The sequence below is a fragment of the Corythoichthys intestinalis genome, chromosome 11 (genome assembly GCF_030265065.1).
Source record: "Corythoichthys intestinalis isolate RoL2023-P3 chromosome 11, ASM3026506v1, whole genome shotgun sequence".
Lineage (NCBI taxonomy): Eukaryota > Metazoa > Chordata > Actinopteri > Syngnathiformes > Syngnathidae > Corythoichthys > Corythoichthys intestinalis.
This window is the reverse complement of record NC_080405.1, coordinates 6,003,922-6,020,037: the sequence shown is the minus strand read 5'-3', so window position 1 is coordinate 6,020,037 and position 16,116 is coordinate 6,003,922.

Below are 16,116 nucleotides of genomic sequence, written 5' to 3'. Positions count from 1 at the left end.
GTCACAACTCCGTCCTCCTGACTGGTGCCGCCCAATTGGCCGTCAACACATCGTGTTTACCTGTTACGGCTACGTACATTCCTCCTATTTACGGCGTGTTTTTCTGCTCGTTAACATTAATAATCAAAATGGTGAAGGCGTGTGTGGCGGTCGGTTGCAATAACAGAGAAGATAGACGGAGAGACTTGAAGTTATACCGGATTCCGAGAGACCCGGAGAGGAGAGAGCGAGATGGGCTGCTGCAATTCGACGAGAAAACTGGGCTCCAAACGATTACCACAGATTATGTAGTAGTCTTATATCTGGTAAGATGCATTAAATATATATTTAGAGGGTGTTGGGCTGACAACCACAATTAAGATCATTGCTAGGCTAATCGCCGACAACATACACGTATGTATGTAGTGAGAGTGCTATCGCTGAACCATATAAACATTAAAAGCCCTAGCTCCATTGACAAATGACATGAAATACATTAGACTTGACAGTGGATGTTAGCAAGAACAAAAGATTTTGAATTGAAAATTTCGTAACTCACCTTTCCAAGCACAAGATAGATTCCTGCCGAATTTTTGTGGACGAGGACCTGTTTCACCCAACCAGCAACGAAGTATTTATAAGCCTCCAAGCTCTTAAAGTTTTTCAAACTTTCGTGAGAATAGGCTGATTTTGTGTGGACAAGATAGTTGTAAATATCAGGGTAGCTAGCAGATGTCAGGTGAAGACAGCGGGTCGAAAAACATCGATTTAGGCATCAAATTTGGATCTGGCGGATGGATAAACTGAAGCTTTTCCACATAATGCCTTTTATGCAACGCATCCAGTGAGTTTACGGCATCCGAAAGCACCGGGTCTTCCATGAAATGCATTATAAATTGCTCGATCAATTGAGACCATTGATAATACAGACACAAAATGACGGACAAGGGGGCGGAACAATACAGCGATCACGTGATTTTGTGACGTCGGTGGGTAGGGTCTATATTATCAACCGATTCGTTACAATAGTATTCAAGTGTGATATTTAGTACTGACCTGCGTTAGGAATAACGCCGTTATTTTTTCAGTAACACGGTAATCTAACTATTTTTTCCGCCGTTACAATGCCGATACCGTTACTTACTTTGAATAAATCGAAGAAACTACCAGCTGTAGTGAGTCTACTCTGCTCTGTTTGTCATCCAAGACTTTGGGTGCGTTCAGGTTCATGGCAATGAAACTAGTAAACACACATAGCCTACCTTTGCAAGAACGATGGAGTTGCCGTTTGATACAGTCATAATGTGCAGGTCCTGCACCCATCCGCAGCAAAACTGTTCGTAGCTTTGTACAGATTTGTAATTTCGGAATCGCTGATGAGTTTAGTAACATATGCCAAACAATAAATACAGCAGAATGTCCATTTCGCGTAATTGTGGAAGCCCGTCGACATCTTTACTCAATTTGTCTTCGGCTTGCTCGTAAGGGTCAACATTGTTCACATTCTTAAGTTTGATCACATATCTGGTATTCGCCTTAGTAACGAGTTTGTCTCTTTATCGAACTGGCAAGTTAAAGTTTAATGTCACGCGAGCCAGACCTGCTTCCAATATGGCCGCGTTGTTGTCAAATCTCATGTGATCCCTCATTCTGTGACGTAAACACTCAAGCCTAATAGCGCATGTACTTCAGAGCCGGTGTTTTCATACACAAACCGGAACAGCGCGTGCGGCAAACACACACACGCAAAACAGATGCAGAGGGATATGGTCAAAAGTTGGTCGAAATAATTAAAGGAAAGAACGTGTATGTAAAGTGTAATTTATGTCCCAGGGAAAAACTTTTGTCGACATTTGTGTTGCACTTCATGTGTAGGATAAATCTCTTGCTCATGAAGTGCAATATGTTTGAACAATGACATTTTGATTTTTGGAAATGTTTGGAGACATTTTTAAAATTGTGGGGGAGAGTGTTGCACACAGTTAAAATCAAAATAGTTATCTTAATATTTTGTTGTGTCCACAATGTGATTAACCATATGTTTAAAATGTTTCATATTATTTTATTGGGTTTTGGAAAATATACACAGACGTTTCTGCCTGAAAAGAAAATTGTACTGACGGGTTTTAGCCAGCAGGTGTCAGCGTTCGCCGTGAATGGGCTACGGGAAGTCGCATTTTGGGAGCGAATAAGAAATAGCCGTCTGTGCTAGTGACGGGATCTCTCGTTCACTTGAGTAAACTAATCCATTCCGGTTCGTTCAGTAAAAAGATTCGTTCAAACAAATCGTTCAACGAATCGTTCGCCCCCCTCATATCCCTCCCCGCCCAAATGAATCGTTTGGTTAGTGAACGCGAAGTGACGTTGCCGAACGAATCACCAAAGACCGCTTCGCAGTATAACTGAACGGGAAGTGACATTGCTTGGTCCCTCCCTCTCTTGCACACAGGCTCCTCATTGACCACTCGTCGTAGTTTCAAAAATGAGTGACAGGCGATATCATTCTGCTTTCACAGACAGCCTTGTTTCCCTCCCGCTGCTGCAAAAGCGAGGGAGAACTTCCGCGTCGTCTGTCCTAGTTCAATGGGATCAAAGTCATGGCTCGTGCTTGCATTTCGATTTAGGACAAGGTTAAACATTTTCCTTTTTGTGGGGGTGTGGGTCGGGGGTGCATGGACTTTCTTTAGCATGAGCTTGATCACATATACAATGCTGCTGCTACCAGCCAACGCGGCATGCTTGCTGTCACGAAAATAAAAATAAATCGAAAGTTTAATTTCTAAATATGGAACGACCAACACATCATATTTACCTCTCGCTCTGTTGTATTTTAGTTTTTATGCTCATCACTATTATTTTTGGTCACGATTGTTAAAACTAAAGTGTAAATAGCTAGTTGTCAAATGTGCTGCTCTGAAATAAAAACAATACTACATTTTGATATTTGACAGTTTAATTACAAATCAGTATTAAGATGATCGTATTGAATTTTTGCACTGGTATTAACAAATAAAATAATCCGGTCAGCTCCCCTGCCGTCCCCTCATCTCAGATCGTCAAATGCTGACGAGAAATAATTGTTTGCTCTTTACGAAGTTGCCTTTCTACTCTCATTAGTCTGTTAAGAAAAATGTAGACATATTGCGACATCTCCCGTGTCCGCGTGCGTTGTTTTTGGGCGCTTGAGTAGCACATGATGGACATAATTTGTCAAACCAACCAACACCCGACACGCTCTGACACGAAAAAAAATAAGTCGGAAAAAAATTGACATGTATTTACAGTTTCATTGCAAATCAGTATTATGGTGATCATACTAAATATTCTTTTTTTCTGTGCACATATGAGGTAAATATCGCTGCCATGAAGCCTCCATACAATGACAGTTCTCTCCCCTCGCACTGCCGTCACGCGACCGCAGCTCAGCTTTTGCTTGCCTCGTAGCTACCCGCGAAAGTGTTTTAAACTACTGTAAATTTGATAGTATGTCATTATATGTAGTCCCGAGTCTGTTGAGAAAAGCAGTACACTAAACCATGCTCGCTAGGTTTGTGTGGTGTTTTTGTCTGTTTGAGCAGCATTTGATAGGCTTCACTTTAACAAATATGTGACAGTCATTTCCTTTCATTTTTTGACTCGTTCACCACATTACTGCAAAGTCAAGTTAGCAGCAAGCTAGGTCAGGAACCGGAGGACCGAGTCACTGAACGGGAAGTGACATAACTCAGTCATGCCCTCCTGCCTGCACGCTGGCAACTTATTGGCTACACGTGGAAGTGAGTGACAGACGCCCTGATTCTGTTTCCGCTCCCTCCCCTGCCCGCGATGAGGCTGGCGTCTGATTGGTCGTGTGCGATGTCAGAAGACGCTGCCGCTTGCTCAACGCCCTCCCACGGAGCGAACAAGCCCCAACTTCATAGAACGAATCAGTGCAGATGGTGATTAGTTCGGTCTCGTTCACCCAAACAAATCGTTCAAAAAGAACGAATCGTTCGCGACCGATACAACACTACCTCCCACGGAGCGAACAAGCCCCAACTTCATAGAACGAATCAGTGCAGATGGTGATTAGATCGGTCTCGTTCACCCAAACAAATCGTTCAAAAAGAAAGAATCGTTCGCGACCGATACAACACTAGTCTGTGCACTTGTGAAGCTAGGCCAGGCGAACGTTGTGTTTAAAAAGTATTTTCTTGTGTTACAGGTGAGAAAAATGCTAGAATTTGACTGTGTATATTAGCAAAATTACTTTGTTTTGGACTGACTGGGATGTAGATTGTGTGTTGATATAGTTTAGAAATGTGTTAGTGTTTAGTGTGTTAGTGAATGACTGCAGAGGTGCTCGTGGGGACGAGCGGAAGACGCGTGAATGCGAGTAGTGTTTACAATGGAAAAGTTAAATATGTTCTGTCACAGATATTTGTGTTTGTTTATTAATATAATTAGACAAGAGTTCTTATTTTAGTGTGAAGAATAAGAAATAGCCGTCTGTGCACTTGTGAAGACACGCCAGACGAACGTTGTGTTAAAAAGTATTTTCTTGTGTTACAGTGTGCAAGAAAAAAAATAAATGTGTAGCGACAGACCTAAGCATTTCGTCTTTGTCTGCACCACGCTACATTGTCAATATCATATATAATGAAGCTTTAACCTGTCTTTATGGACATTGTAGAATGTAGGCGGTTGTGTTGGGTGTCATCGCAATGGCTGTGGGGATATTTTTCAGGGCATGAGAGTAAGGTCTATTTTTACATAACTTCTGACTAGAATCAGGGGTCTGCAACCTGCGGCTCCAGAGCCACATGCAGCTCTTTAGCCCTCCTGCTGTTGCCTCCTGTTCTGAAAAGGTTCTTCATATCAATTATTCCTAGAATAAAGACATATGATGACATAAGAAATATGAATGATAGGTTTCGTGGCTCCCAATATCACTTATCTAGTGCAACAAAGGTTAAGGTGGCTCTTTTGATCAAAAAAGTTGCAGACCCCTGGACTAAATTGTATTTGAGGTTCTCAATTACTGAGCTGGAAAGAAGAGAATTATTTCAGTTCACTGCAGCTAGTCCCTGTGTATTCATAGGAACTTCAGAAGCAGAGCAAGACCACAGGAGAGCAGTCGGTCCTACAGTTAAAAAAAGAGTGCATGGAGGGTCTTGTCAGAATAGTGAAGAAGATTCAGGAAAAGAGTCCTTTAAAGTACACAACAGTGCGACAGATGAGGTGTCTGAATCCAGCTCGCATGTACGCGTTTCCAGAATTGTGTCAGACACAAATGAAGGGGCTGGTGAAGCACGACTGGATGGAGGAGTTTCTGCTGGTAATTTCCTTGCATTCAGTAAATGAGCCAGAGGCCCAAAAAGTGGCATGGCTCTATCGCTCACTACACTATAGCAAATGGAATCCTGTAGCTTTGAGATTTTAACAGCCTTTAAAGTGGCTATGCAAACAAAAATTATACCAAAAAGTTGTGCACATCACTTAACATACATAACGCGTAACATAAATCACAACTTTAAAAATATAGTAAGAATTGTCAGTTCAATAATGTGTGCAACAGTTAACCATAGTCACATTGTTGATATGTATGTGTAAAAACATCCACTTTTATGTTTTTAATTTTTCTTTTATGTAATCCTTCTTTAGGTGATCTAATCATCCAACAGTTTGCATGACTGTTGTCAGAGGTGAGAAGGGAACCAGCTTTCCTGGCCTTCAAGCCCTTAAAGACACGACTAGATGCCTTTCTCCATCAGCATGTGAGCGATCCTTATCCGGAGCTTTGGGGATTCATGCAAAAGCTTCTGATCTTGTCTCATGGACAGGCAACAGTTGAGAGAGGATTCTCTATCAACAAAGAAACTGAGACATGCAACATCCAAGATGCGACTTTGTGTCAAGCCACGGAGGGGTGTCAAAAGTCCCCCTCACCCAAGAGCTTCTCAACTCAGTATCCTCTGCAAGAGCCGCGACCGAATCTATTTGGAGAAACAACGGCAGAAAAAGGAATCTGAGGCGCAGACGCTTAAAAGAAAGGCTGCTGCAGAGGACCTGGAGCAACTTAAGAAGAGCACACTTGCAGTGCAAGAAGTTGCTGATAGCTTAATCCATGAAGCTGACCACTCGTCAGAACAGGCAGAGTTGGCGCAAGGGAGCAAGATGGCTAAGCTGATTGCGAAGTCAAATGCATTCAGGCGGAGCCATAAAAAAAAAAATGGCAGAAATCAAGAAGATGGATGACCTCATTGCTTCCAAAGGAGAGGACCTCCGAAAGATTTAGTGTGGTTGTGTGTTCTGTATGTGGCCTAAGCCTTGTTATATTCAGCATGGGCCTAACATAGCTTCCACTGTTCATGTAGTCCTCTTCGTACTCCTTTATGTGTTTGTTGTGGGTATTCTTCAGTTTAAGACAGTTCAGTTCTGTCTGTTTGATTAATAGAAGTAATACCTTAAAGCAGGGGTCCCCAAACTTTTTCCTGTGAGGGCCACATAACCCTTCTCTTCTCTGATGAGGGGCCGGGGTCAGTTTGTAACAGAAAAAGTGTGACGATTGCAGGAGTGCCTAAATGTAAAAATGTATTGTTTTTCAGAAAGCCACAATCAAATAACCCTTTCTGGATTCTTCACGGAACCAAAGTAAATAAAATAAAAATGATATAATATAATATAGTATAATATAATATAATTAGGGCTGTCAAACGATTAAAATTTTTAAGCGAGTTAATCACAGCTTAAAAATTAATCGTAATTAATCGCAATTCAAACATCTCTAAAATATGCCTTATTTTTCTGTAAATTATTGTTGGAATGGAAAGATAAGACACAAGACGGATATATACATTCAACATACTGTACATAAGTACTGTATTTGTTTATTATAACAATAAATCAACAAGATGGCATTAACATTAATATTCTGTCAAAGCAATCCCTGGATAGAACGACTTGTAGTTCTTAAAAGATAGATTTTAGTACAAATTATAGAAATTTTATGTTAAAACCCCTCTTAATGTTTTCGTTTTAATAAAATTGGTAAAATTTTCAATCAAAAAAATTAACTAGTAGCTCACCATTGTTGATGTCAAGAATTACACAATGCTCATGGTGCATAAAATCAGTCGCACCCAAGCGCCAGCAGAGGGAGACAAAAAACACAAGTAACAAGTGGACATGACACTGCTGTCATTTTAATCTGTTTGAGCGGGGCATATGCGTTAATTGCGTCAAATATTTTAACGTGATTAATGAAAAAAATTAATTACCGCCCGTTAACGCGATAACTTTGACAGCCCTTAATATAATATAATATAATATAATCAGGGGTGCACATAATTTTTTTGCCCAGGTTCTCAGAGGAGGACCTGGAGATGTGACTTGGTCCTCATTGAGCTTGAGAGCCGACCCACCTGATGCGATAAATTTATGACAAGCTTTACTTAGAGCCAATTAACTTTGATTAATCATATTAACAGTTAATGCTTGATTAACTTCAACTGGCACAACAAAATTGCCATTACTTTGAAGTGAAATGTAAAGAAATAAACATAAAAGCACCAATTCAAAATAAAGGGCATTATGCAGCTCCCACATTAACTCCAAGCCTTTTTAAAAGTGGGATGTCCTCCTCATAAGACCTCATTGAACGTGTATGTTTAGCTTTGTAAAATGCGAGCAAAAACACGTTTGTCAGTGCATGTCGCTGTTCATTACCTTTATTCCGCCCTATTCCGCCACATGTCCATAGGGCGAGTGGGGTCCTGTTTGACATCGATAGTTTGCTTAATTGCCACATGCTCTCTGTTTTTTTCGTGCTTTTCAAAGTTTGGATGGCTGAAATTCTTTGACCCTACATAAAATGCGTTGCTCTAATCGGCGACATTGGGATTCTCACGGCACATTTTATACCGCATTTCCGTGCGAGCATCATTCACTTCTAGCCATGGTACCTCCTGTAGCCACTTTTCAGCAAAAGTCCTTTTTTTCGGTAGCTCCGGTGACGTCTCTGTCGTCTGTCTGTCTTTTGACGGGGGTGGGGGAACACGGAAGTAATTACTCAGTGTGGCCTGCCTCATCGACATTTTGAGAAGTTATTTTCTCGTGTCCGCCGCAAATAGTGGTCAGCCATCGGTACGCAAAAGCGTATGGAAGCCGTTGAGGGCCAGCGCGTTTGTCTACGTCCAGTACGCATGTGCGGACCACTTATGTGCACCCCTGAATATAATATAATATAATATCATGTAATGTAATATAATATAATAATACTGTATTAATTAAATAGATAATAACCAAATAACCATTGCTCAGTTCTTCACAGAAAAAAGCCAGGACATAAATAACTCTATTGAAAAAAAAAAAAAAATTTTTTTTTTTTCTTTTTTTTTTTTTTTTTTTTTGTTCAGGGGGCCGGACCAAATGTGGCTGCGGGCCGTATCCGGCCCGCGGGCCGTAGTTTGGGGACCCCTGCCTTAAAGTGTATGTCAACACCTGGGGAATGCTAATAATCCATCATTTATCCATAAACGAATGCCTTTTGGATTCATATCATGTCACTTCGTGTAATTACACACATCGCAACACCTAGAAAATGAGAGAAATTTGGGTCAATTTCAAGCTAAAAAGACCCGCCCCCGAGATCCCGGAAATCTGGCAGATTGTGGGCGTGACAAGGAAACAACCGGCTCAGTGCTTTAGTACTGAATGGCGGCGATGATGGCGGACAATTACGTTTCTAGTTGCAGCGACGAATCCGACGTAACGAACATTCTTCTAATGGTGACGAGGAGAGTTATGAACCTTTCTTTGGTGTTTTGTGTTATCAATTTGAGCCCAAACGAATGCCAATGCAGCCTAATGAAAGGATCATTGAGGGGAGCAATCACACTGATGAAACCCAGACAACAGTTCGCGTGGGAAACACCAAATGGTATGTTTTGCATTTCTTTTTGTGAAGCTGATACACCGTGACCCCGAAAATAAAGTAATGTATAGAATAATTATCATTTAATATGCTATCATCGGTTTCGCTCTGCCAACAGACACAAATATGAATGGGATTAGAGCAGGGGTCCCCAACCTTTTTTGCACCACGGACCGGTGTGATTTGGGTCTTTTTTTCACGGACCGGTGTCCCTCTTTTTATATTCAGTTGGACTCTCAATGTTATCCAATGGTGCTAAAAAACTATTTACATCACAAACATACATGTGCAACACGGAAATGGCGTAAATTAACGCTTAACGACACGGCGAAGTCGTTAAGTGAGAGGGCTACGTGCAGTTGTTGTGTGCGCCAGACATGGCAAACGTAAGTTAATATTCCTTTCTTTAAAGAAAGTTTGTAGTGTGTACTTAGGAATCTCTGCATTCGCGGTCCTTTTTAACGTTACGCGCATGCCAACTTTGTCAGAACACCAGCAATGTGCGGCAGAAAAATACAGCAAATATAAAATAGCATTTGTTTTTAGCCCTGTCCTGTTAAGTGCAGGGAAAAAATACAACTCACCCGCTGAATCAGTGGGAGGGCTGAGTTTGTTTCGTTGAGACGAGATGGGAGAGTGAGAGAAGCTAGCATCAAGCTAGCGATGTCGGGATATTCCGAAATGACTTTAATCCAGAACTTCGGTAGAGTTGTTGTCTCAAATGTACGTTTAAGTCGCCGTGATTTGCGATCTCTACAAGCTGATATTCCTGTTCCACAGACATGCTCGAATCACTCGATTTATTCACATACGGGTCACGAATTCACTCCTTCGCAGTTCGTGGGTCTTTAGTGATTGGGAAGTAGCATAAATTTTGTTTTCTTTGAGGTTGTAGGCACATCTTCTGGCTCGTCAGGTTCCCGTTTCCCTGTAAAATTGCAAAATTACCCCTTTTAGCACTGACGAACTTTACTCATTGTCTGCGTAGTCCAGCTCTTTTTCTCGCGTTCGGGAACTCATGGGTACTACATTGCGACAAATGGCTATTTGTAAACCACATAGCATGACACGTTTGAACCATTTTAGCGATTTTTTTGATAAAACACGAACGCAACTCTCTCGTCGATAAACAACGATGGCACCTGCCTCGACCTTTTGTTTCCTTGTTATGACGTGTCCGCCCCATTCGGCTGTTTCCGGAACACTTTCGGAAATGTTCGTCATTTTCGATAATTGCTAATTAATGTGATTTAACTTGATCAATATTTGTTATCTTGGCACATAACGGTTCTATTGATGTCTCACACCCCCTTTGCGTTTTCATACCCTTTAAGACACAGGTACCCTGTTACAGGAAGATGGCTGGTCTGAGTCCTGTCCTCCTCCTCTTTTTGTCCATAATTTTTGTGTGCGTTTGTGTGTTCATTTTTAAAAAATTCTGAAAGACTGTATGTTACTTTAAATATGTTTTAGTTGTATTTACAATAAATGTGCATTCGTTTGTCAAACACACTTAGTAATTGAGGTTAAATTTGATGTTCAGTGCTTTATTTATTTAATATGATTCAATATTATCTAAGTAATGGGTGCGAGTAAAGTATTAATTTTCAGTTGAAATGGCATTAAAAAGTCTTAAAAGGTCTTGAATTTAGATTTATCAATCCTTGGGGGGACCTTGCTAACACTGGTACTGAGGTATTGTACTGTATGTCTTACATGATCACATAATTAAAGTGCACGCGCCAGGATAAAAAGTCTTAAATTACATTATTATGTGAATTAGAATGCAAAGCGCAGATGACGAGAAATTAGTCTTTTAATCTGCTGTTTAGCCACGCCTACCATTATAGGGCTCTAGCATCCTCAACAGGAGGATGACGTCGGCAGGGTCATGGTTTCATCTGATTTACAATTCAGCCCACTGAGGGGGAATTATTCAGAATGATCAAAATGTCATTGTTTCAATCTCTCTACTCCAATATTTTTACAGTTTATTCTTTTATCCAAGTTTTTCCCAAATTGCTAAATAAATGATATGGTCATGCCAAATAACAGTCTTGTGCTAGATTGAATATGAAATATTCAAAATTCATTTATTCAGTACGACATGGCAAAATTACTCCACCATGGTCAAAACTGTCGACTTTACTGTCGCACCTCCCGAACGATGTTTTATGCCACTGTAGTTAGTTCGGCTTTTCTCATTTCCCTGCCCCAGTGGGGGTGCAACAAGCCGCCGGTCGTTGGCCGAGTGGCATTCTCGGTGGACAGGGAGCATTGTCAGCCACAAAATGTAAGCCACCTCCGTATTAAAACGTGTGCCATGATCCCAGAATTTGACATGATACAAAACACGATGTGTACTCACTTCCTCCAATGGTCCCACAGTTGTCGCACACTTGTCTTGGCCGATCTCGGGGTGAACGGAAACTTTCTGAAACCCAAAAAGGCTCACACGCCTTTCCCTGGTGCAGCTACAAAAGCCTGCAGCCGTTTGGCTGGCGTGATGCGAAAAATAAACAAATTAATCCGCAAAATCAGCTGAATCCCCAGTCCATCTTGTTGATGTCCACACCAGTTTTTATTTGAAGTAAATGGACCATGTAAAACGGGAGACAATGTCATTTGACTTAATAGTTTTATTGCACTCATGAATCAGCATTAAAACGCTGCATGGACCATGTGTTTATCTCCATATTTCCATCATTTCTTGTCCTTTTTCAAAACCGACAGCAGCACGAAAGACTACATATCCCAAGAGCCGTTGTGAGGTCAAGAAGGACGAACCTAATGTGAACATATTTAATAAACGGCCGAGCGAGGCACCATCTAAGGAAAGGGAGGCATGCGAAGCGCGCAACGGCCGGTTGGATTGAGCAAGCGACTTCGAAACGTGCGGAATGAATCGAAAACTAAGTTTCCGTGTCCTGTTCAAGAGGAAACCTTATTTAGTCGCAAAAAAAACTTTATTGAGTCGCTTGCCTGAAAAAAATTGAACTGAACTACAGTATTAGAGAGGCCTGTAATTGTCAACATGGGTTAACCTCAACCATGAGAGACAGAATCTGGAAAAAAACAATCACATTGTTTGATTTTCAAAGAGTTTATTTGCAAATCACGGTGGAAAATAAGTATTTGGTCAATACCAAAAGTTCATCAATACTTTGTAACGTACCCTTTGTGGGCAATTACGGAGGCCAAACGTTTTTTGTAACACTTCACAAGCTTTTCACACACTGTTGCTGGTATTTTGGCCCATTCCTCAATGCGGATCTCCTCTAGAGCAGTGATGTTTTGGAGCTGTCGTTGGGCAACACTGACTTTCAACTCCCTCTGCAGATTTTCTATGGGGTTGAGACCTGTTGACAATTATAGGCCTCTCTAATCTTTTCAAGTAGGAAAACTTGCACAATTGGTGGTTAAATAAATACTTATTTGCCCCACTGTACTTGTCATTATTTTTTAAAAGACTTTTTCCGAGGTTATATTTGATTTTTTTTTTCTTCACTATCTTTTCAATTTGTATATAGATGTGTGTGTTCGAGAAGCTTGATTGCATGGAGATACTTTTTGTGAGGTCAGGTATTGTACCCATCACCTTATCAAGAGATATCCTCTAAACCCTTTTTGAGTTAGATGATGGATATACACGTTTTTTTTTTTTTTTTTTTTTAATTTGTCACTATTTTGCACTGTATATAACCTGTTTTGACCATAGTATGTGTATAGGCCAAACACGCCTATGACCATACCCGCTGTTTGTATTGAATTGTCAACCACATAAAACTATTCAGTCTTATTTTTTTTCTATTCAATGTTTATGCTAACAAGATGAATAAATATGATCAAGCTTCAAAACGGTTGGTTGAGCATGTTTGGTTGTCAATGAGACATCAACATTACAAATTAAAAAAAAAAAAAAAATTGGGATTTTTTTTTTGTCTTTTTGGGTCCAAAATGTTGATTGGTCAGTGAAGAAAACAACAGTTTGGAAATGGAGGTTATGGTGTCCTGAAAAAGGTACCCAATTTGGCAATTGTGAACAATTTTTTCTTTGAAATATAAAGGCAACATCAAAGGCATGGAAATTGGGCCAAAATAGGCTTAGACGTTAAAGGGTGAAGTCCTTTTCTCTTTCATCTCTCATGACATCACAGGCAGAGCTTCATGGTCTTTTCCTCTTTGATGACGTCACAGTAAGGCCCGCATATATACATTTTGGAGAGGCTGGATTTACTCATTTACCTTCAGGTATCACCATTTAGTACTTATTTCTCATGCAATCAGTCTAGAAAGCAGCAGAGCACTTTTCTTATAAATCCAGCAATGGGGGTTCTATCTTTTATGAGGTACAGTATTTAAACACTTTGGAAATGTAACGTTTGGTGATTATCATCATGATTATTAATATCATTTCATGAAACGATCGAAATACTGAGTAAGTGAAGTTTCACACTTGCATAATGCAGACTTTGAACGTTTAGGTTCCCTTACATTTAAAGGCTGGTGGTGGGTTAGTTTGTGGGAAAAAAAAAAACAATACAATAACACACTAAACATTTTTAGTAATCTTGATGGTCAGCTTGTATCTCATGATATGCCATTTTATTTTTGTAAATGTTTTTCTTTTTATGTTGCATCATCCTGATACTCCCAAAAAGAGGGTCTGTTTGTATTCTAAAATGTGATTTATTTATTTATTTTTGTCTTTAGAGCTCACTTCAATGCGGATGTTGACAATGCAATTGAACTTCTTCATATGCAACCATCTTCCTATATTGACATGTACAGCGTTAGCTGTACATGTACAATATAGAGGTAAGCAATGTCAAATTGAAAACATTTGGAAGCTCATAGTCTGTCTTGGTGGAGCATATCAAGATTTTTTTGTGTGTGCGTGCTTCTGCAGAAGACATACATGAGGCAATTTATGCTCTTGGAAAAGGAGAACAAGGTTCCATCCCATCTATCAGCCGAAATCATGAAGCAGTGGTTGCTAAACAAGAGAAGTTTGCAGCATGAGTGAGTACCAATGGGTCAATGTAATATAATCTATAGAGATATGTAGAGTAACATATTATTTATGTCCATTTTAAAGGTTCTGCAGTGTTGAAATGAAAGTGCATCCCGGGAGGTTCCATCTCCTTCGTGTGGTAAGTACAGAATAATAGTTAAGATATTGAATGTGCAGTTGTTTTAATGGTAGATTCAGTGTGATGTCTGACTCCTTTATAATGGAATATTGGTCTTGGTTTTTGAAGGAGGAGGACAGAAGTTAGGAATAAGTATTGCATATTAAAATATCCTGAATAACTTAATTCGTTGTAGTATGATGTAGAGAATGGAACTATATTGTAGCAATATTTTTCATATACAATATCTAGGTTTGGCTTCGTTCCTATTCACTTGAATGAATCAGTATAATGAGGATGAGTTTTGCTTTTTTAAATTAACTACCAAAATGAACTGATATTCTAATTAAAAACAATGAAGGTGCACTGTATTGTATTTACAGCATCTAATTCTAAACCAATGACTCCCATTGAAACACTCATGTCCAGTGTTGTTAATCTTACTTCAAAAATATAATTAGTTACAAATTACTCCTCCCAAAAAGTAATTGAGTTACTAACTCACTTACCTCATTATAAAAGTAATTAGTTACTTTTCATGTTCTACACGTTATTATACATTCTATAACATCTTTCACATCAAAGATGTTTATATTTACTGATTGAAGAATAAAAACACTATATTTTGGAACTGAAACTGTAAGCAGAACACTATCCTGAAATAACTTTATTTATTTATTTTTTTTAAACTTTAAGTTACAATATTATTGAAAATTCAAATACAAAAAAAAATATCCCAAAATGTAAACTTGGGTGAAAGGATTCAAAGGAAAATTTGGCCTTTAAGTAGTGTAAGTCTCTGTACCTGTATAACATTGCACATAAAAAGGGCACTATGCAACCCTTAAATATTCAGTACAGTAACAAAGTTTTATATATTGCAAATAAATAATGTTCACACACCCTGCATTCAAGCATAAAACCCAATACCCCACCAAAAAAGCTTGGGCAATGACAAAGGAAAATATGGCCTTTAAACAGTGCAATATCCATCACTTAAATATTCAGTAAAGTATTAAAAATATAACATATAAAATAAGTATTTTCACTTATTCACGCACTTTACATTCAAGTGCAAAACTAAGACACACACAAACACCTTAGATTCCACAGTGGACAGGGGTAACATGTTTTCAACTGTGTACCTGGCAATCGTTGTGTTCAGCTCGGCCTTGGTGGTCATCACTTGCTGACACAAAAAATCGAGCGTGACCTGTTTTAAAACAGCGGCTCCATTTGGATTTGGGGCTGGGCTAGGGAGCAATAGTGAAAAGTTTGGTGTTGGCATGTGCTGATGTAAGGTGCTTCGTAAGGTTAGAGTTGCTAAACAAAAATGTGGATAAAGTCTTTTTTTCCTGGACACAGGGTGCATGTTACATAAACATTTGTGCCTTTCATTTCTAAGAGCGAGAAGTAGTGTCTGTCCTTCCAGTTTGACGCTGCCTTTGTACTTCGCTGGTCCATCGCCATTACCGCTGTTTTGTTTATTTTTATTTTTGCCAGACCGTGGCGTGCAATGAGACAACATAAGTGAGAGGGGCATGGCCTGCCCACCTAGCCAATCATCGTGTTTGTAACCACGTCACGACCCCATTTCCTCCTCACCCTCCCACTCTGCCCTTCAGTCTTTATTCAATCAGTAGTAACGGTTATTAACCACACTGCTCATGTCATATTTTTTACTTGCCAAATTTAAATAGAACAATAGTCAGAACAAAACTTCCAATATGTCACTACATAATCAACATGTTGCAAGAAGATGTCAACCTTCAACTTATGACTGTGTTTATGTATGCAGGCTTGGACTAGGGCAAGGCAAATGTGTCTGAATCAGATGCACTGGCAAGTCTGCAAAGATTTCGCCCTTGAAGAATGCCTTTCTCGGTTGTTCAATAGAAAGGTAAGGAAATTATCGCCACACTAAATTAACCGTGTGCAGCAGTTCAGAAACATTTTCTTTGTCTTATGAAGATCATCATCGAAGTACCTTTCAATAGTGACTCCCCTGGCTGAAGAGGACATCAAAACATATGTCCATCATCTATACCGCCTATTGCAAGTATCATTGAGCAGTAGTGAGATGACCGAGAC